General features: G+C 43.0%; 1 protein-coding gene across 6 annotated transcripts in view; it reads right to left on the bottom strand.

The window, feature by feature from the left end:
- The window catches only part of SULF2 (sulfatase 2), a 311,690-nt gene that overhangs the window by 254,249 nt on the left and 36,726 nt on the right, over positions 1-20,715 (bottom strand). The window contains exon 1 of one of the 6 annotated variants that reach the window (XM_075901574.2): positions 2-151. The exons of the other annotated variants lie outside the window; for them this stretch is intronic. The gene's annotated coding sequence lies outside the window, so the exon portion shown is untranslated. Of the gene's footprint in view, position 1; positions 152-20,715 lie in introns of those variants that run through there. 6 annotated transcript variants of the gene reach the window in all.

The raw sequence follows: 20,715 nt of genomic DNA, 5'->3' as shown, positions 1-20,715 counted from the left end.
CCATTGGAGAGAGATGTTGCTCCTTGTTAGGCTGATCCACCCTTTCTCAACTTCAACATTATTATGATTCTGTCCAGGTTTATTTACATATGACAGTCACGTAATGATCACACTGCATTGCTGTTCTCTGGTTCTTGTTCCATTTTAGTTTGCAGAGGGGCAGATTCTGGGAAGATGCCAATAATAATGTCCTGAATGTTAAACAAACCGTGTGTTTCCTTCATGAGAGACAGATCAAGAAACAAACAAACAAACAAAAAAGAGGGAAGCTTAGTCATGTAAATCAGGGAGGAGAAAAAACAGAAAGACAGCCCCCCACTGGCATTTTGTAACTTCTGCAGATCCCCATGGCCCATTAGCTAATTTCTATTAAAACACACAGCTCTAGAATAATAACTGCCAGTGGCACATTTCTAAAGGTTCATCACAACTGAGGTAAACATGTCCCTGTTCCCAGGACACCAAGAGACAGAAAATTAACCAGAGGTTAACTGGGTCATTAGCTAGAGCACAATATAGGTCACTGCAGATTTAATTTAGTTTGTATTCAACCAAAGAATCAAATACAGCAACCAGTTCTCACAGCAGGGAAACAAGTAACTTATCAGCATGTTAACGTATCTTGGATACCAGGCATCAAGACTGTCAGTATGATTCATACCACCTTTAACTCATTTCATATTGTTCTGATGTAAATTTGTATAGTATACACACATGTGCACATACATACACGCTCGAAGATAATTTGGATGCATACATGAAAATGTATGTATGCATTCAATACAATACATGCCACAGCACACAGCATGCTTAGTAATACATTTATGCACAGGCAATTCCCTTTCTCCTCAAAATAAGCAAGAAAATAAAGTTTTTAAAATTACATCATTATGTTAGACAGATCAAATAAAATAAGTTAGGATCTGCAAATGCTAAGATTCTTCTAGCAAACTGCACATTCTGCATTTTTATATGTTTTGTGGTATATCTTATTTTACAACCAAAACTAGATTATGCTACATATTTAATCAGAAAACCATGAATTGAAATTTACCTATGAGCTACATAGCTAGGTTGATTCCTATGGGTTTAAATAAAAGTTTTACCAGTTCTTAAATGACAGATTATGTAAATATTGCCAAGAACATTTTATATATTGTAACTTTTCTTCATAAGACAAAATGTGACAAACATTCAACAGCTGTATAGGGAAGAGCCTACTACCAGCCCTTACAAATACTGACAATCAACAGAATTAACACAACTAAACTGTTATAATTTGTATCTTACCAATGGCATCAGTTTATATTTCATTTCAATCAAAAACGTGAACTAAAGAACGAGACTCAGACAACAAAACAAGATTACATGAATTACACTATATACTTAACTGAAAAAGCAAGTTTTCTGGTACTCCTAATTAAAAGGCACTGTCAACTCAAAGTCTAGTCAATTACAAAATGAGTCAAACAGTTTCAGGAACTATGTGTTTCTTAGTCCCCACGACAATTTGTCATTTTACAGTCGCATTTTCCTATTTCTTAGAAGTGCTTGTCTCTTCACTCTGGTTAAAGACCCACACCAAAGAGAGAAAATTAACTCATGGGGGGGAGGGTGATAAAACAGTGAAAGGGACTACACCAATAACACTGTTAAACAAAGAAGTAAATCAACTGAACAAATCAGAGCAGAAGGAAGAAAACCAGACATTTTAAATGTAAATTACATGAATAGGCAAAACTTCAGAGGTAGAGCAAGATTTAAGTTTACTGTGTCCTTTTAACAAGTTTTTTTTGTTTTATATCTTTTGTTTTCAGCTAAAAACCACAAGCAGGTATTGAGCTACAAACAATGACAAATTCTAACTCAGAATTCTAAACCCCAAAACTAGACAGAAGACTCCCCACCCTTAATAAGCCAGTATGTTGGCTAAAGAATTAAGCATCTGGCAAATTGCCCTACCTCAGCAGCATGTGTACTGCATTTGTATGGAGGGCAGTGTCTATTTAGACTCTAGCTGATCTGAGTTCCTAGTAAGTAATCCATAGTACAGTAACACGTACTGTAAGGCAGACATTTCTTTCCTGACACTGATTCTTGAGAATGCTCTTCATGTAACTAGAGCTACAATATTCCATGACGGCAGCTAATTATAGGTTTACATCTACATAGGGTTAATCAGGGTAAATCGAGGGTACACATCTGATAAAATAAGCAATTTATTTATTATATATGGGGAGAAGGTGGATAGGATGGGAAAAGCCTGACCTGAAATGCTGCCCACTCAAAACTGTACAGTATTGTAGTAACACAAAATGTAACTTGACAAGCTGTTTGTAGCACCCTTTACTACTGTCAAGCTTAGCCATACCTGTTTGCGACCCTTTCATCAGTGGAGTCATTTAGATCCAAATTTTCAACCAGCTTCAAGCTGACATCTAATTTTTCTCAAACTATGTATTGTACTCAAAAGTTAATGTGCCAGACAGAAGCCAAGTCTGCTTATTTAGTCCATTCTCAGGGGCAGTCACTGCCTCCGTTCCCCCTCAGCTCAGGAAGTTGGTTGTTTAGCAAATGAGCAGTGTGCTGCTCTGAGTCATACAGCCAAGAACAGAAATCTCCCTTGATAGGGAAAGCTATTGTTTGAATAACTCTCTTCACCCCTTTGACTGCAAGAGTTCCAAGCAGTCCCTTCCCTACTGTCTAGGGCTTGGTTTCCGCTCACCACCTCTTGGGGGTGGAATTCAAATGAAGGGGAGCCTCATAATTCCCTCTGTCCTGGGCCCTGGGAAGAGCAGTCTCCTTCAATTCCAGATTCCTTATCCTTCTCTACCTGATAGTGGGCCTCTCTGCCTTGCTTTGCATCTTCGCCCAGCGCTTGCCATTAAATCCATTCCTGGTTCCCTTTCAGGGGGGAATCCCAGTGCAGATCCTTCGCGAGTCATATTTACCTTCCCTTTGGAAATCCACAATAGTAGGCTGCCACTCCTTGTACACTGAGAATGTGGCTTGGTTTTAGTCCCACTTCTTCCCCCAAAAGGTTTTGTGGTTGTCCTATAATCTGGGAGGCAGCCAATCACTCCATGAACCCACATAAATACCCAGCTTACCTTGTTGAAACAGTAATACATTTATGTTTCTTGCAGTGGTAACGTTCAATATAAAGCTGGCATATTCCCAGCAGCTAAAGAGTGCTAGGACACGGGGATCCCATAGACAAGAGCTCTTTTTCCAGGATACAGCCCTTATACAGGGGACGGGGAAGAGGGAGTTCTTTTGGAAGAAGAGGAAAGAGGAAAAAGCACAGGTGCCCTTGTGGCCATTCCACCCATATTAATCACAGCTTAAATGTGAGATAGCACCCATTCTGTGTGGATGCTATCTTTCAAAAAAGCGGATAGGTTTTTCGATGCATTTTTGTGTGCGGACGCTCTTTTCAGAAGAAGTTTTTTTGGAAGATCTCTTCCAAAAAAAGGTTCTTCTGAAAGAATCCTACAGTCTAGACATAGCCTCAGTGATGAAGAACTTGTTAGGAAAGCTATATGTAACCAGACAAATCCAATACACAAGGAAGAGGGAGGTAGAAGGGAATTATGTAGAGGCAGATCTTCTGGCTTTAGAGACTCCTGGAAGAAATCCTAGCAAAGCAGAGAACTGGACCCATAATATTTGTGGTTATTTCCTGCTACAGTTTAGAACTACAAGTAAAGCAAGCAAATTAGCATTACTGGCTTTACACTACATTTAAACAGGTGTATTTGATTTAGTTTTTAAGATTAAGGTTATGCTAATGCATAACATGATGTGATTGTTACTAACACACAAAATAGCTAGTTCTCACAGAAACTGAAAACCAAAGACCTAGCTCATCTAGCCCACCTACCCCCATCCAACTGTAATGTACGATAGTCCCCTAGAGCATATTCTTCAGTGCTCTGTACAATTTCATTTGCTATGTCTCGGGTAATTAGAATCACATTTCTTTACAGCTGAAAATTGAACACTCTGATGTGATGCTTTTATTGCATATAGTCCGATTGAACTATAACGGCTAAGATACAATCATATTTTCATAGTGCTAGACTGAACTTACGTAATACATCATTAGGGCTAAACCAAAAGATAAAACAGTATCTTAAAAGCATTGCACACAACCGGTTTGTTCAAGTGACCCAGTGGCAAGTAACACACACTTTGCAGAAAACCTAGATTTAGCACCTGGGTTTGCGAAAGGTGTTGAGCTACAGAATCCATTATTCACAGCATCTCAGGTTGATCTACAGCAAGTCTTCTGGCCATTTCTGCTCTAGTGGCTAGACGTGGAGGGGGGATGAGTTCTTTCACGGATTCCTTATAGAAAAACAGCATGTGGTCTGGCTGCCCTTGCCATGGGAATGAAACGTGCTGCTGTTCAAGTGCCGTGTCATTTGGTACCTGCTTCTACAAAGGGACAGAGTGACATTTTTTCAAAAGGAAATGTTACTACCCTTTAGCCATAGAATCCTAGGGTTGGAAGAGACCTCAGGATATCATTAAGTCCAGCCCCCAGCCCAAAGCAAGACCAACCCCAACTAAATCATCCCAGCCAGGGCTTTGTCAAGCCGAGACTCAAAAATCTCTAGGGAGGGAGATTTCACTACCCCCCATAGGAAACCCATCCCAGTGCTTCACCCCCCCTCTTAGTGAAATAGTTTTTCCTAATATCCAACCTACACCTCTCCCACTGCTCCCTGTTCTGTCATCTGTCACCACTGAGAACAGCCTCTCTGCATCCTCTTTGGAACCCTCCTTCAGGCAGTTAAAGGCTGTTATCAAATCCCCCCTCAGTCTTCTCTTCTGTAGACTAAATAATTGCAAATCCATCTGCCTCTCCTCATAAGTGATGTGCTCCAACCCTCAATAAGTCAACCAAGGATAACTGCTAAACATACATTAGTGCACACTAGCAGACAGTCTCCCAAAGTCTCAGTCCCTAGCAAGAGCTGTTCATTTCAATAGGAAGGATGTTTACGAGTTCCGGTTTACTGGTGGGGGCTGGAGCAGCTCCCTATCTGTCAGTGGCAGCCCTGTGGTGGGGGGTCACTACAGTCTGGCCACGGTGGGGAGGGTGCCCCCTTAACTGGTTAAACTTCACATTTAACTACTTAACTAATTAAATGGGATTTTACATCCCTAATAATTATATCTATCTGTTCAGCCCAATAATCAAAGATACAGAGTAATAGAGTCTCAGAGGGGTAGCCATGTTAGTCTATTTCTGCAAAAAACAATGAGACCTGCTGTACTTTAGAGACTAACAGATTTATTAGGACATAAGGTTTCATGGATTAAACCCACTTCATCAGATGAATTGGAGTGGAGTTACAGAGGCATGGGTATATATTTAAGGACAACAAAAGACAAAGAGCTGTTTCTGCAGAGCCTCAGAGATACCGAATCCTATCACTTTTTGTGGTACCCAGTGTTCCCTGTAAGCTGTGCGCTTATGTGGATGCTCAGGAGAGATTCAAATGCTGCCCAGCTGATTAGCAGAGTGCTCACAGTTAATTTTTTTGTTGTTGCTACTGGTGGTGCACAGTCACACATGCCTCAGTGCACAGAAAAAAATATTTTGCACATGGATGGACAAAAATTAGAGGGAACGTTGGTGATGCCCTTACTAGTGTTGTGGCAAATATGCTCCCTTCCAACAAGGAGATCTGCCAGTTCATCAATACCTTTAATCAGCTGTTCAAAAGGGGACTTTCCATTCCAGTGCTTTGACTGTGTCTTGTGTTTGGAAGCCACTGAAGTTAAATGGTGATCTCCAGGAGCTGCAGCAGATAGGATGCAGGTTTGGAGAGGAGATTTCCTGGAATCTATACAATGATTTATTCAGGTGTACAGGAAATCTATAGGCAGATATTATGTGTTAGCCACAGACATTCCTTGAACTGGTCTGCATGAACACTTTCAATAGCCTGTCTCAGTTATACAATCAGGAGTTCCTTCCAGAGGTCACTGCAACAGGTTTGTAACCGTCTTCATGGACAAAACTGATAATCCCATCTCTGTAAGCCAGGGGTTCTCAAATTGCATTGCATTGCGATCCCTGACAACAAATACTACTACAAGACTCCAGGAGAGGGGGGACCGAAGCCAGAGCCCGTCCAAGCCACACTGCCCCCCACAAAGGGCCAAATCCTCAGGGCTTCAGCCCCAGGCAGGCAGCCTATAACCTGAGCCTAGCTGCAAAGAACTGTGGGACATAGGCCTCCTGCTCTGGGTGGTTGGGCTCAGGCTTTAACTTTGGCACTGGGCCCCAGCAAGTCTAAGCCAGACCTGGCAACCCCATTAAAATGGAGTCATGACCTCAAGCCACAGTGTTGAGGACAATCTGAGTGTGGGGACACTATACACTTCTGAAGGATTCACTTTCAGTGGTTTATTATTAGAGTTGCCAGGCATCCAGTTTTTGACTGGAATGCCCAGTCGAAAAGGGTCCCTGCTGACTCTGGTTGGTGTCATTGACCAGGCCGTTAGAAGTCCAGCTGCCAGTGCAGCGGAGGTCTGGGACTAGAGCAAGTTTCTTATCGTCCCTGGCTCCACACAGCTCCAAGAAGTATCTGTCAGGTCCCCACAGCCTCTAGGCACAGGGAGGCGCCATGCGCTGCCGCCATCTTGAATGCTAGCTCTGCAGCTTCCATTAGTCAGGAAGTACAACCAATGGGAGTTGTGGGGGCAGTGCCTGTGAGCTCAAGGGCAATGCACAGAGGCTTCCTGTGCCTAGGGGACACAGAGTTCTAGCAGCTGCTTCCTGGGAGCCATAGTAAGCACCATCCGAACCCCACACCCCAGCCCTCTTACCCAGCCCAGAGTCTCCTCCTATAGCCCAACTGCCTCAGCCTTGGCTCCAACCCAGAGCCATACCCCCAGGCAGAGTGCTAGGCTACACCCAGCTTTGGGAGATGCATTACTCTCCAGCTGCAACCACTCTCCCATCCCACAATCCTTGCTCCCCAGAAGAATGGGTTAGGATTAGCTCCGGACTCTACTCCCTGGCTGGACAGCAAGTGGATGGGCAGAATGGAGTAAGACCCTGTTCCCTGGTAGGAACACTGGGTGGATAGATAGAGCAAAGCAAGAGCTGGGGTACAGATGTTAAATGTGTGGGACATGACCTATGCAGGCCCTCTCATGGCTTTGCCCTGCCACATCACTCTCTTCTCCCTCTTTCCCCCCATATCCCAACCTTTTGCTCCAGCCTGAGGAAAGTGAGTGAGGGTAAGGGAGAGTGAGCGACAGAGAGAGAGGATGGAGCAAGCAGCGGGTGGGCCCTCAGAAGGGATGGGGCAGGGGCGTTCGGTTCTGTGCGATTAGAAAGTTGGCAACCTTATCCACCGTCATCAGGTTATCCATGCTCTTCCAGCTTCCCAGAGCCCCACCACCTACAGTTTTATCTTAGCTACTTATAACCAGCAGTATGTCTAGAGCATTGCTACTGGCAGGCACAACTTGGGTACGTCTAAACTACATGCCTCCGTCGACGGAGGCATGTAGATTAGCTAGATCAGCAGAGGGAAATGAAGCCGCGATTAAAATAATCGTGGCTTCATTTAAATTTAAATGGCTGCCCCGATCTGCCGATCAGCTGTTTGTCGGCAGATCGGGGCAGTCTGGACGCGCCGCGCTGACAAAGAAGCCTTTCTTGATCGGCACAGGTATGCCTCGTGAAACCAGGTTTACCTGTGCCGATCAAGAAAGGCTTCTTTGTCGGCGTGGCGCGTCCAGACTGCCCGGATCTGCCGACAAACAGCTGATCGGCAGAGCGGGGCAGCCATTTAAATTTAAATGAAGCCGCGATTATTTTAATCACGGCTTCATTTCCCTCTGCCGATCTGGCTAATCTACATGCCTCCGTCGACGGAGGCATGTAGTCTAGACACACCCCTAATGCCTCACTCAGCAATTACTATAATTAAACAAGTAGAGAAATCCTCTCTTGGAACGGAAATGCTTACCCCTCATCATCCTGTCTTCAACTTCCTCTTTCTGCAAATGCCGAGAATATACCACTTTAGGTACATCTGGATGCCAGTGACACTCTGGATGGGCATGGCTCTGATCTGGGCTCCATGCCTGACAGGCTCGTGAATGGTCTCCTGCTGGTTTGAGACCAGAATGATTCAACTATTTTGGACCTCTTAGCAGTTTTTGAGACGCGTGACCATGAACTGTTGTTTCAGCAACCAAAGCGTCTCAAAATGTCCTCTAGGTCTGGTTGGCAGTACAGTGGCCCTTGTCTCTCTTGGATGTGAAATTCTGCATCACTCAAGGGTCTATCTAGTCTCTGTGATTCAACACGTCAGGAATCTTGGCAAGATCTTTTCTATAAAAAAAATAGTGCAGAGTATCCTCAGTATATGGATGAGCTCTCGTCTCCTTTGCATCACAGACCCTGCAAGTTTATCCTTATTCCTGATGACAAAACTGCCATTTAGAGATGTGGGATCTACCTGTCTTGAGCCTCAGAAAAGTAGAAATGTTCAGACTTTGACTGACTGCACATTTCCTCTTCCATACCCATGCTTCTTGAGGGGATTTCTTTTGGAAGAGACTAAAAATCAAGTTAGAAATCCTAGTCTCACTTTTGGCCACCCTTTTTCCTGTGGTATTGGATGAGAGAAAACTCTTCCCCACCACCACACAGTTACACAATCTGTGCAAGCTGAGCCCTGATTTTATAACATTAGTTATAAAAACTGAGGTACAATTTTTGCAATGCTCATTCCACAGCGCATGGACCTGGACAGCTCCTCTATGTTGTAGCTTGTTCAGAATGATGCTGGGCATTTCCCATAGCTACGAGCCTCTACAATCCTAATTTGCCCACCCTGTAGTCTTCACGGTACCCATCTATAGCATGGCAAATTAAAAATGCCATGCCATTCAGAGTCCAATCTCTTACTGGTGTGGACCATGTCCAGATGTTGAGGTTCTAGTTCAGACACCATCACCTTTTGGGCATTTCACCGTTGTACCTCAAGTAGGCTGGTGAGTAATCTTCACTAATGTGGACCCTATGGGTATGTCTAGACTACATGCCTCTGTTGCCAGAGGCATGTAAATTAGACTACCCGACATAGTCGATGAAGCCGGGATTTAAATATCCCCGGCTTCATTAAAATAAAAATGGGCGCCGCACTGTGGCGGCTCAGCTGATCATTGGCACAGCGTGGCAGTCAAGACGCAGATCGGTCGACAGGGAACGCCTTTGTTGACCGCTCCTGTAAACCTCATTTCACGAGGCATAAGGGAGCGGTCGACAAAGGCGTCTTGACTGCCATGGTGTCAGGATCCGCGTCTTGACTGCCGTGCTGTGCTGATGATCAGCTGATCCAGCACAGTGCAGCGGCCATTTTTATTTTAATGAAGAGGGGGATATTTAAATCCCGGCTTCATTGACTATGTCGGGTAGTCTAATTTACATGCCTCTGGCGACAGAGGCATGTAGTCTAGACACACCCTATGGCAGCAGACTAGCTTCATACATCAAGATCCATCACTGCTATCAGGTTTCTGATCTTCCATCACTTGCATTCTGCAATACATTCTGATTCTCAGAGTTATTCTTAGTTTTCTCGCTGCCATACTGGTTTCTTCTATAGGCCCAATCTCACAGCACACTGGGTTTCTCTGGCAAGTTGATGAGTGAGGCACTTCAACAAGCAGTTGCAGCTTACAGGAGGAATTTGGCACTTTTCAGGACAGGACTGCATGTCACTGCTCTCAGCTACAAACATCTTTTTTTCTGAATTCTTTGAATGAGCCATGAATAGAGTTTCTTGGACTATGTAATAATATGTTGGTTTTTTAAGTTGCTCTCTAAACACCAATATATAATAAAGAATTGCAGAATTGCAGTTAAAGCTAAATTTAATTAGAAAACTGTAACCCCTAGCCCACACAAACCACAAATAAGTATAAATTACCAGCTTTTCAAGCCAACTAGTTCAGTTGTAATAGAAGTAACAATACACAGCAATTCTGAAGACCAGCATGCAACCAGTGGGGAGGGGTAGATAGAGCTCATAGTTAAAAATATGGGAGAAAGGTCCATTTCATTTTAGAAGTCAGTAGGAATCCTGGATGGTTTAAGCTTTCCTTTTTCAGTACTGCACTCTTAACAGAATTATGGTAGATCTGGAAATATCAATTAGTGTTACTGATGGTTTTCTTCGTACACCACAATAAAATACTGTATTCTTCTGTCCTCACTTGACTGGATGTATTCTTTATCCTTCTGCAAAGCTGACTGTGCTGTATTGACCAGCCAAAGGGAATAAAATCCTTGCTCTGGGAGCACAAGCTTTAGCAAATAGCAGGAGTTTCTTAACAGCAAAATAGCACTAATATACTGGCATCTGTTTTCCCCCTGTCTAAATACTATTTGTTTAGCTGGGTTCCCGTAATTAAGCTTTAAATACATGAACAGAATGATCTGAATTCCATCTAAGCCACTGACAGGAAAAATGGGTGGAATGAATGATTTAGGAATTTTTCCTACCCTGGTATTGTTAAAGTAGGCTCAGACGCATGCTCTCAGTGACAACACTTGAATTCATCGGATTAGAGATTAATAATGTATCACACACATTGATGAATGCATGATTCATGAAGGGTGCAAATGGCAGGTTCTATTTAAAGCTTTCCTGTGGTCATGAATAGAACAGAAAGCTGTACACATGGGAAGATAAAAGCTAAGGCTGAAATTTATTAAGAAAAAAAAAAGGTGGGGGTCAGAACATCACTGGAGCACAAGAAGACCAAGGAATACACCAGCATTAACTATCAGCAATAGCAGTCATTCACAATACTATAATTAAAGTTAGTGTGGTGTCAGTATAGCCAACTCTTAGGAGATTTGGTACTTTTCTTAAAGCCCTAGCTCCTGGGGTCATGTAAGGATCTGAATATATTTCCCCCAAGCCTTCTTCTACATAACACATGGGCTAAAAATTCATTTAAAATTAAATTATAATTACCCTGTCTTAAACTTCCTCTTTCTGGGAATGCAGAGAACATTCAGCTTCAGGTACATCTGGATGCCACTGAAATATTGAGACAAAGCTTGTCCTCAACTTGGGTGGGTTCCAGGCTTTCAGGTGGATTACTTGTCTCAGAGGCTCATAGCAGCCCTCAATTTAGACACCAGCTTGTTATTTGTTGAGCTACTCTCATCATTGGCCTGCATGGGAAAGATGGGAAACCAAACTTCATACAGGACCTAACCAGATCAGCCACACTGATCATTCACCTGCACATCTACCAATGTAATATATGCCATCATGTGCCAGCAATGCCCCTCTGCTATATACATCGGTCATACTGGACAGTTCCTACATAAAAGAATAAACGGACACAAATCAGATATCAGGAATGGTACTAAACAAAAACCTGTAGGAGAACACTTCAATCTCTCTGGACACACAGTAGCAGATTTAAAACTAGCCATCCTACAACAAAAAAAGTCAAGAACAGACTTCAGAGAAAAACTGCTGAGCTACAGTTCATCTGCAAATTTAGGATTAAACAAAGACCGTGAATGGCTAGCCAACTACAAAAGCAATTTCTCCTCTCTTGGTGTTCACACCTCCACATCAGCTGCTAGAAGTTGGCCTTATCCTCCCTGACTGAATTGACCTCATTATCTCTAGCCTTACTTTTGATTGGTACTCTTTTCTTATGTCTGTATATTTATACCTGCCTCTGGAATTTCCACTACATGCACGGGGTTCGCACTAGCCGGCTTTTAAAAATGGCGGCGCCGGCTTTATGCTAATGAAGCCCGGGAAATTCAAATCCCGGGCTTCATTAGCAAGTTCGGTATGCATACATTACCCCCCTAGTTCGAACTAGGGGGGTAGTGTAGACATACCCATAGAGTATGTCTACACTACAAAGTTAATTCGAACTAACAGCCGTTAGTTCGAATTAACTTTAATAGGGCTATACATACAAACTGCTAGTTCGAATTTAAATCGAACTAGCGGAGCGTTTAATTCGAACTAGGTAAACCTCATTCTACGAGGACTAACGCCTAGTTCGAATTAAGTAGTTCGAATTAAGGACTGTATAGCCACTTAATTCGAACTAGTGGGAGGCTAGCCCTTCCCAGATTGCCCTGGTGGCCACTCTGGGCCAAACCAGGGAAACTCTTCTGCCCCCCTCCCGGCCCCAGAGCCCTTAAAGGGGCACGGTCTGGCTACAGTGCTTGTGCCAGTTGCAAGCCTGACAGCACCCAGACAGCAGACCCTGCACCTGGCACAGCATGAGTCAGCCACCCGCTGCCACCCAGTCCTTCACCTCTTCCCATGACCAGGCTGGCAGCTCATAGGAGCCTGCCCAGGGCCACAAGAGGTGGGCGCCCGTCTGGTCTAGTGTGGAGATCGTGGACCTCATCGAGGTTTGGGGGGAGGCCTCCAAGGTCCACAATCTCCACACTAGGCACAGGAAAGTGGCTGTCTAGGGCAGGATAGCTGAGACCATATCAAATGCCTTATTAAAGTCTAGGTATACCACGTCCACTGTTTCTCCCGTATCCACAAGACACTAGATTTGCACCTTTCCAGTCTTCTGGAATCTCTCCCATCTTCCATGATTTTTCAAAGATGACAGCCAAAGGCTCAGATACCTCCTTTATCAGAAACTTGAATATTCTAGGATGCTATTAATCAGGCTCTGGTGACTTGCATTTTGTGTGTAGGTGTGTTATTTCGAAATAAGCTATTTTGAATTAACTATTTCGAAATAAGATATTTCGAAATAACACTGTAGTGCAGACATACCCTAAGTGATTTTTAACTTGTTCTTTTTTTATTTTATCTTCTAAACCTACCCCATTCCACTAGCATTCAATATGTTAGGCACTTCTTCATTATCAGACTTCTTGGTGAAGACCGAAACAAAAAAGTCATTAAGCACCTCTGCCATTTCCAAGTTTCCTGTTACTGTTTCTCCCTCCTCATTGAGCAATGGGCCTATCCTGTCCTTGGTCTTTCTCTTGCTTCTAATATATTTATACAATGTCTTCTTGTTTCCCTTTATGTCTGCAGCTAGTTTGAGCTCATTTTGTGCCTATGCCATTCTAATTGTGCCCCTGAATACCTGTATTGTTTGCTTATATTCATCCTTTGTCATTTGTCACTTTTTATATGACTCCTTTTTATTTTTAGATCATGAAAGATCTCTTGGTTAAGCCAAGGTAGTCTTTTGCCATATTTTCTATCTTTCTGATGCAGCAGAATAGCTTGCTTTTGTGCCCTTAATAATGTCCCTTTGAAAAACTTCCAACACTCATCAGTTGTTTTTTCCCTTAGTCTTGCTTCCCATTGGACCTTACCTACCAGCTCTCTGAGCTTACCAAAATATGCCTTTCTGTCATATTGTCTCTATTTTGCTATTCTCCTTTCTATCATTTATTAGAATTGTGAACTCTATGATTTCATGATCACTTTCAGCCAAGCTGCCTTCCACTCTCAACCAGTTCCTCCCTATTTGTTAAAATCAAATCTAGAACAGCTTCCCCTCTAGCAGCTTTTTCAACCTTCTGAAATAAAAAAGTTGTCTTCAATGCAGTCCAAAAACTCAGTGGATACTCTGTGCCCCACTGTGTTGGTTTCCTAACATATGTCTGGATAGCTGAAGTCCCACATTATCCCCAAATCCCATACTGTGGATGATGTTGTTAGTTGTGTACATAACAGCATATAAGCCAGCAGTTATACCACCAACCAAAGCACCCCCACATATTAGAATATACTTTAAGAGTTTCTCCACTTTGTGCTTTAAATTCATCTCCTGTTTTTTGAAAGCAGTTTCACAGTCTAACATGTGCAGTCAGAAGTAACACTTCAATTTGATTTAGGTGACCAAATATCAGAGCGAATTTCAAGTGAATTGAATTGAACATAGCGATGGAAAGATTATCTGTTGATTACTACCATTGATTTAGTCAACATCTGCTATTAAAATGGTCTACACCCCACAGTTTGCTTCAAGGAAAATCCATTAATAATCTTAAGCTTCAGTAACTGTGAATACTCCAAATTATAGACGCAATAGACCTGGAAGTTATGTAATATATGCTTTCCATGTCACATGTCTGTCTGTCTCTGGGCAGCAAAAGCATCTTTCATTTCAGACAGATGCTTGCTATGATCCCAAATTAAGCATTTATTCTACTGCCAATTTGAAAATTGATTCTGAGTTCCTTGTCATTACTATTATTTAAAAGAAATTCTATTATTTAAAAGAAAAGCTGCTCCCGGTGCCTCTGGTCTGCTGGGGACCAGAGCAAAGCCTCAGAGGCGCGGGACCCCTCCACCTCCCCGGCTTTGCTCCAGGTGTCCCTGGTCTGCTGGAGACGGTCCCCAGCAGACCAGGGGCACCGGGAGCAGCTTTTCTCGCCCCGGAGGTCGAGGTGGCGGGACCGCTGCGCTCTGGGCGGGACCGCTGTCTGCGAGCTCCGGGGTGAGAGAGCCCCGTTCGTAAGTGCGGATCCGACATAAGTCGGATCCGCGTAACTCGGGGACTGCCTGTAAAATCATGTAGATCAGGGGTGGCCAAACATTTTAGCCCAAAGGCCATATCAGGGTATAGAAATTTGTATGGAGGGCCATGAATGCTCATGATATTGAGATTGGGTTGTAGGAGGGAGTAAGGGCTCCAATGGGGACATAGTCAGAAATTAGGAATGCAGGGTGTGGGAGGGGCTCCAGGCTGAGGCAAGGGGTTGGAAAGAGGTGTGTGGTGTGTGTGTGGGTGTATGTGTTTATGAAGGGCTGTGGCTGGAGATGAGGCATCTGGGGTAGGGCTGGAGATGAAGGATTTGGGCAGGAGCAGGCAATAACTGTTGATGTCAGGGTCACTCCATGATTTTGGTAAGTGGTCAAGGGCTGCACTTTTCTAGGCAGGAGGTGTGGGGTCTGGGACTGAGGGTGGATGTAGAAGGGAGTTTGGGGTGCAGGAGAGTGTGTGGGGTCTGAGAGGCAGAAGGAGGAGATTGTGATCTGGGGTAGGGGATTGAGGTGCAGGAGTGGAGTCTAGTCTGGGGGAGGGCACATGAGGCGGTGCAGGGTCTTGGCATTGTGACCTGAGGACAGGGGGTGCAGAGGGATTGGATGTTGATGTGGGGCAGGAGGAGATGGTGACCTGGGGCAGGGAATTGGGATACAGGGAAGGGCTTACTTAGGTGACTCCTGGCTAGCAGGCCTGCAGGACCTCTGTGCAGGCTCCCGTGCCTGCCAGCAGCCCCAGAGCACTCAAAGCAGCTGGTTGCTCCTTGTGGCTCTCTGCTTCAGGCTCTGTGAGGGGGCAGGAGGGAGGCTTCACATGCTGCCCTCACCCCCAGTACAATCTCTCAGCTCTTACTGGCTAATTTCCAGCCAATGGAAGCTGAAAAATTGTGGTGGGTGGGGGGAGAGCGTGAAGCCTCCCCCTCCTCCTCCTGTTGGGAGCAGAGAGCCACGGGGAGCGGCCCAATGCTTAAAGTGGCGTAGGGCTGCTATGTGCCCGAGAGTCCTAGCGGGACTGCCCATAAGCCAGGTCTGGTGGTTTGGCAGGCCGGATCTGGCCTGCGGACTGTATCTTGCCCACCCCTCATTTAGATTAATGCACAATACACCCAACTCTACCATCTTTATCTAAACACTGAGGCATAAATAGGTAGCTTTTCCTGTCTTGGCTGAATAGCTACAGAATAAGCACTGTTATTTGGCTAATTCTTGGCTCTTTGTCATGCTTTTGCATGTTATTCTGTTGCAAAGTTGAAATGCTTATCAAGCATGAAAGACAAGAAAATGTTACAAACACAGTTGAAAGCCCAAATGTTAATGTTTCAGATAACCTTACACCAAATCATATTTGCGTGTGAAATAAGTTTGATTATGTCCAAAAAAGTGCATACTCTACATGTCACCTTGAAAGACATCATCCCATGCACTGATTTAACTAAAGCCTGGTTACCAAAATTTCTAATGATTAAGTTCCACGTGAAAGATAATTGGCAAAATTTATATTTATTGTAAATGGACACAACTTAGTGGAATGCCTGTTGAAGACACATATGAAGATAATCCAGTGCATTGCAGAGCAATATAAATTCAAAAACAATTGTTGGCATTTTTTCCAAACATCTGAATTTTAACTTTGACAATTTTCATATCAATGGCTTTGGGAATGATACTCTAATAAAGAGAGAGCAAAAAATTTCTAGCCAGACATTAGGAAAACTTGGAAGAATTATTCTAAAATATAAAGGTCATGCTAATGGCAACTCTTATATTTTACTATAAAAAGTTCCTTTACTTAAGACTACTGTAAGTGAAATTATAACAACTCTTGCCAACATTATACAGAAGCAAGTGAATCTGGGACCAAAAGTTCATGCAACTAATGAGCTGTTAGCAGTAGTAGGCTCTTATATGCAAAGCAGGGGGAAAACTGTACTTAGTCTTAGCTAGTGTTTTACAGTAACAAGAGATATTACTTTAATTTAGAGACAGGAGGTTTCAAACACAGCTTAGACAAAAACATGGCCTCATTCCTTTTACTTTCGACTTAGGTAAAAGATGATTCATATGACTGACACCTTCATTAGAAGAAGATTTCTACAGCCAGTCTGAACAATGAAATGCTGGATTACACAATAAAATTATTCTGGGAAGCTGACAGATGCTCAAACATTTCATTGTAATTGGCTACGATTTGTAATTGGCTCAGGGGAGACAGAGTTCTTTTTCTTTTCCTGTATGCAAAAGGGAAAATCTTAAAACTGGTAGACTGTCTCTCTAAAAAGTAGGCTCCTTCTGGTTTCCAAATATGTTGGTCTCAGACAAAAGCCAGACAAGCTGTCAGTCAGGATGTCTGTGGCAACGGCAACATTTGTGAACTGGGAACTGGATTGAGACCCAACTACTCACTTCAGATAGCCCATTTAGCAATCTGGTTCTAAGCAGACTTTGGAATATGCTCAAAGGGAGAATAAGCAGTTTAAAAACGGCAGAAGAGTCTTTTATACATTTAAGAGTGGAAAGAGCTGCAAAAAAATTGACAAGCAAAGCTAAACACTTACTTAATACACCATCATACATTGTTTTATACCCCTTATATTTTTTAAGGTTTTCAAGTGCATGCATAACTCACATGCACATCAATAGGATTTATATAACCATAGAGATATATATCATAACAGAGAAATATCTGAGTTTAAAGTTCAAACGTTGGTCTGGATTTTAAGTTTTTCCACAGTTTGGAATCTGGATTAAGGAATAAATTGGAATAAAGGAAGAAACTAGCATCTGAATGTGGATATTTCACTGGTTACAAAATTGTCTAAAGTCCACCATTTTCCAACTTTTTGGTCAGGACTTTTTTCACATAGGAACTGTTCAACCAGGCATTAAAAAAGATATGGCACACTGTTCACAGAGGACCATAGAAGATTAATTCTCCGCTGCCTGGCCTCCCATGTCACTGTTCACATGAGCACAAAATGGGTATAAAATGCTAACACCACAAGTGAGGAAAAGCAAAGCACTATGCATTAAATTCTTTTCGTTTTAAGATGTTAAGATCTTCTTAAGAGCATCTAGGGGATTTTAAATCTATGATCCCCATCATGACTACTTCCCTTTACTTCTTAATCTATTACATTAAATGATTTCTGAAACATTTTTGCAGCTGTCACTGATGAAATATTTTCTTGAATGCATTTGTTTTTAGAGAATGCCAGAGGTATCGGTGTTAAAATTATTTTTAAATAGAAGCAACCATGAGAACATATTTGGCATGAAACAAGCACTTTGAATCAGGCACTCTTTTAATTAGAAAATTTTATATATTTTACTGAGTTACTTTAAATATTATGTACACAGTAAGAGGATAGTCAACTGCAAAAGCATATATCACAGCTATTTGTACTGCTGAATATCTAGATTAAAAAGATAAAGCTGATAACATGTCTAAATAGGTATCGGTGCTTTTAAAGCAGTACAAAAACTTTCAAGTAAAGAGAAAAATCTAGGGTGGAATCATGCAATAAAGAAAATTTAAATCAAAATGTGGTTAAGATTGTGAAATAATGGAATTACCAACAAACAAAACAATTTGTTGTAAGGAGTTTCAGTTTGAGAAACAAGGGCCCAGAGTCAAGCCCATTCAGTGGAAGCCCTCCTCTTGATGTTACTGGGGGTTTGCATCAGGTTTCACACACTCTCCCTCTAATTGTACAGAAGCCCTACCTGGCTACATGGCCACAGAAGGAATGGGGATGAGCAGAAAGACAGCTGTCCAGAGTGCCATCCCAAACCTCTTTGAACTTGTAAAGGAAGTCCCCAATTTACGAACGGGCTGTGTTCCAAGAGTTCATTTGCAAGCTGGTTGTTCGGAACTCCGAACACATTTTCCCATAGACATAATGTTATAAATGGTAATTAAGATTCCCAGGTTACCCTACAAAGGACTATTTAACCCATAATATAGTGGAAATACTGTATGTTTCCAATGAAAAATAGTAAACATAGTTTTTGTATTTAACCTTGAATGCCAGTGCTTGAGGAAAGGCAGGTTTAATATTAGAGGAGGATGAGGAGGTAGGTGGAGATTCTGAAGGGGACTTCTGGGCATCCCCTGTGTGCCACTAACCCCCGTGGGTTCTGTGCAGGCTTCTATAGCTAGTCTCATCCCCTGGCTACCCCACTTCCCCTGCAGGCTGCACCCAGCCCCCACTCACCAGGAGGCAATGAGTGCAGGCCACAGGACTTCAGAGGAACAGGGAGCGGCCGAGCAGCCAGCAGTTGGAAGGAAGTGGTGGTTTCTCTTCAGTTTGCAACTGTTCCTGGCTCCTCCAGCCAGCACTGGTGCTGCTCACCAGCACCCGTGCCTCTTGCCAGCTCCCCTGATGCTGCAGGTGAGCTTTTGTTTGTATGTGCGGATCTTTGTAAGGCGGATGCTTGTAACTCAGGGAGTGACTCTACTAATCAAATCATTCTTACAAAACATACATCTGCCTCCAAAGTCTTTGCAGGGGCATGCAGCTGGACTTCATCCTGTACCCCTTTGGGGGGGGAGGAGGTCAGTGTAAAGACACTTTGGTAACTAGACCTCATTCTAGTCATTACACAGCTGCTGGGGGATCTTGCTGCTCCTGTGCATGCTAATCCATAGTCACTTTTTAGAAATTCAGCCACACTAAGTGAATCTGATCGAAAAGTTGCAAGCCATGCTCCATCATTCTATAAAAGCGACAAGGAGTCCTGTGGCACCTTATAGACTAACGGATGTATCGGAGCATAAGCTTTCATGGGCAAAGACCCACTTTGTCAGATGCATGTCATCTGACGAAGTGGGTCTTTGCCCACAAAAGCTTATGCTCTGATACACCTGTTAGTCTAAAAGGTGCCACAAGACTCCTTGTCACTTTTGCAGTTCCAGACTAACATGGCTACCCCTCTGATATCTGACATCATTCTATACTGATTGATCAAAAATGCTTCAAGAATGAATCCAAACTGGATTGTAAGGCCCTAATGACATGGGGCCATATCTCTCTCGATGTCTGTATTGTACTTAGTACAATAAGGCCCAAGTCCTAATCAGGGCTTTTGGGCACTACTGCAATATAAACCATGATTTAGCCATTTATGCAGCATTCTTATTTTAATAAAAAAACATGAACCAGAAAGAGGAGATCCTTCTTTTATTTTCCTGTGGCTCTGTTGCACATTGGTACAATGAAGAGTTCTAGGAGAAACACATGAGAGGAGGACGTAAACACAATTAAGGGTTTTCCATGAACAGGAATTTTCCATAAAATACCAGTGAATTTCCATAAAATACCAGTGGTTTGGGAATCTTAGGGAACATCTACACTGCAACACTATTTTGACATAACTAGCGCTATTCTGAAATAACTTAGTCCATGTCTACACAGCAGGCAGTTATTTCAAAATAGTGTCAAATACTGTCAAGATGGAGGACTTCTTACTCTGACTCCTATAACCCTCACTGTATGAAGAATAAGGCTGTGTCTAGACTGCAGGGCCTTTTCAAAAAAAGTAGCCTTTTTTCGAAAAAACTTCACCTGCGTCTAGACTACAGATTAAATCGAAAGAACGCAGCTTTTCTTTCGACGGCGGTACTCCTCATTTCACAAGGAAGAACGCCTTTTTTCGAAAGTGCTCTTTCGAAAAAAGGCGTTCTTGAATGCAAACAGGGCTTTTTTGAAAGAAAGCATCCAGACTGCCTGGGTGCGCTCTTTCGAAAAACCGGGCTCGCTTTTTCGAAAGAAGAGATTGAAGTCTAGATGCTCTTTTTCGAAGAGGCTTGCAGTCTAGATGTAGCCTGAGGGAAGTCAGAGGAAAAGTGCTCTATTTCGAAATAAGAAGCATATTATTGCTTTGGGGGGGGGAGGGCTGGAAATAGCAGCACCTTCTAGGCAAGTTACTAAGTGATGGATAGGAGTATTGGCCAGCATTTGGTGACTAAAGGGTTAAACTCAGGTAGCTAGGGGATGTTGGAAAGGAGCCAGGAGAGCCAATGGAAAATGCTGTTGAAATTTGAATTGGGAGATATACCTTCCTGTTTAATTTGTGTGAGTTTTAAGCTAGGAGCTAGGAAAACAAGATTAATTGAACCAGGCTGAACTACCATGTCTACAAGGAATACTGGGCATGG

Source organism: Pelodiscus sinensis, chromosome 17 (assembly GCF_052426305.1).
Source record: "Pelodiscus sinensis isolate ZL-2025 chromosome 17, ASM5242630v1, whole genome shotgun sequence".
Lineage (NCBI taxonomy): Eukaryota > Metazoa > Chordata > Testudines > Trionychidae > Pelodiscus > Pelodiscus sinensis.
The sequence above is the reverse complement of the archived record's forward strand: the minus strand, read 5'-3'. Positions and strand labels throughout refer to the sequence as shown.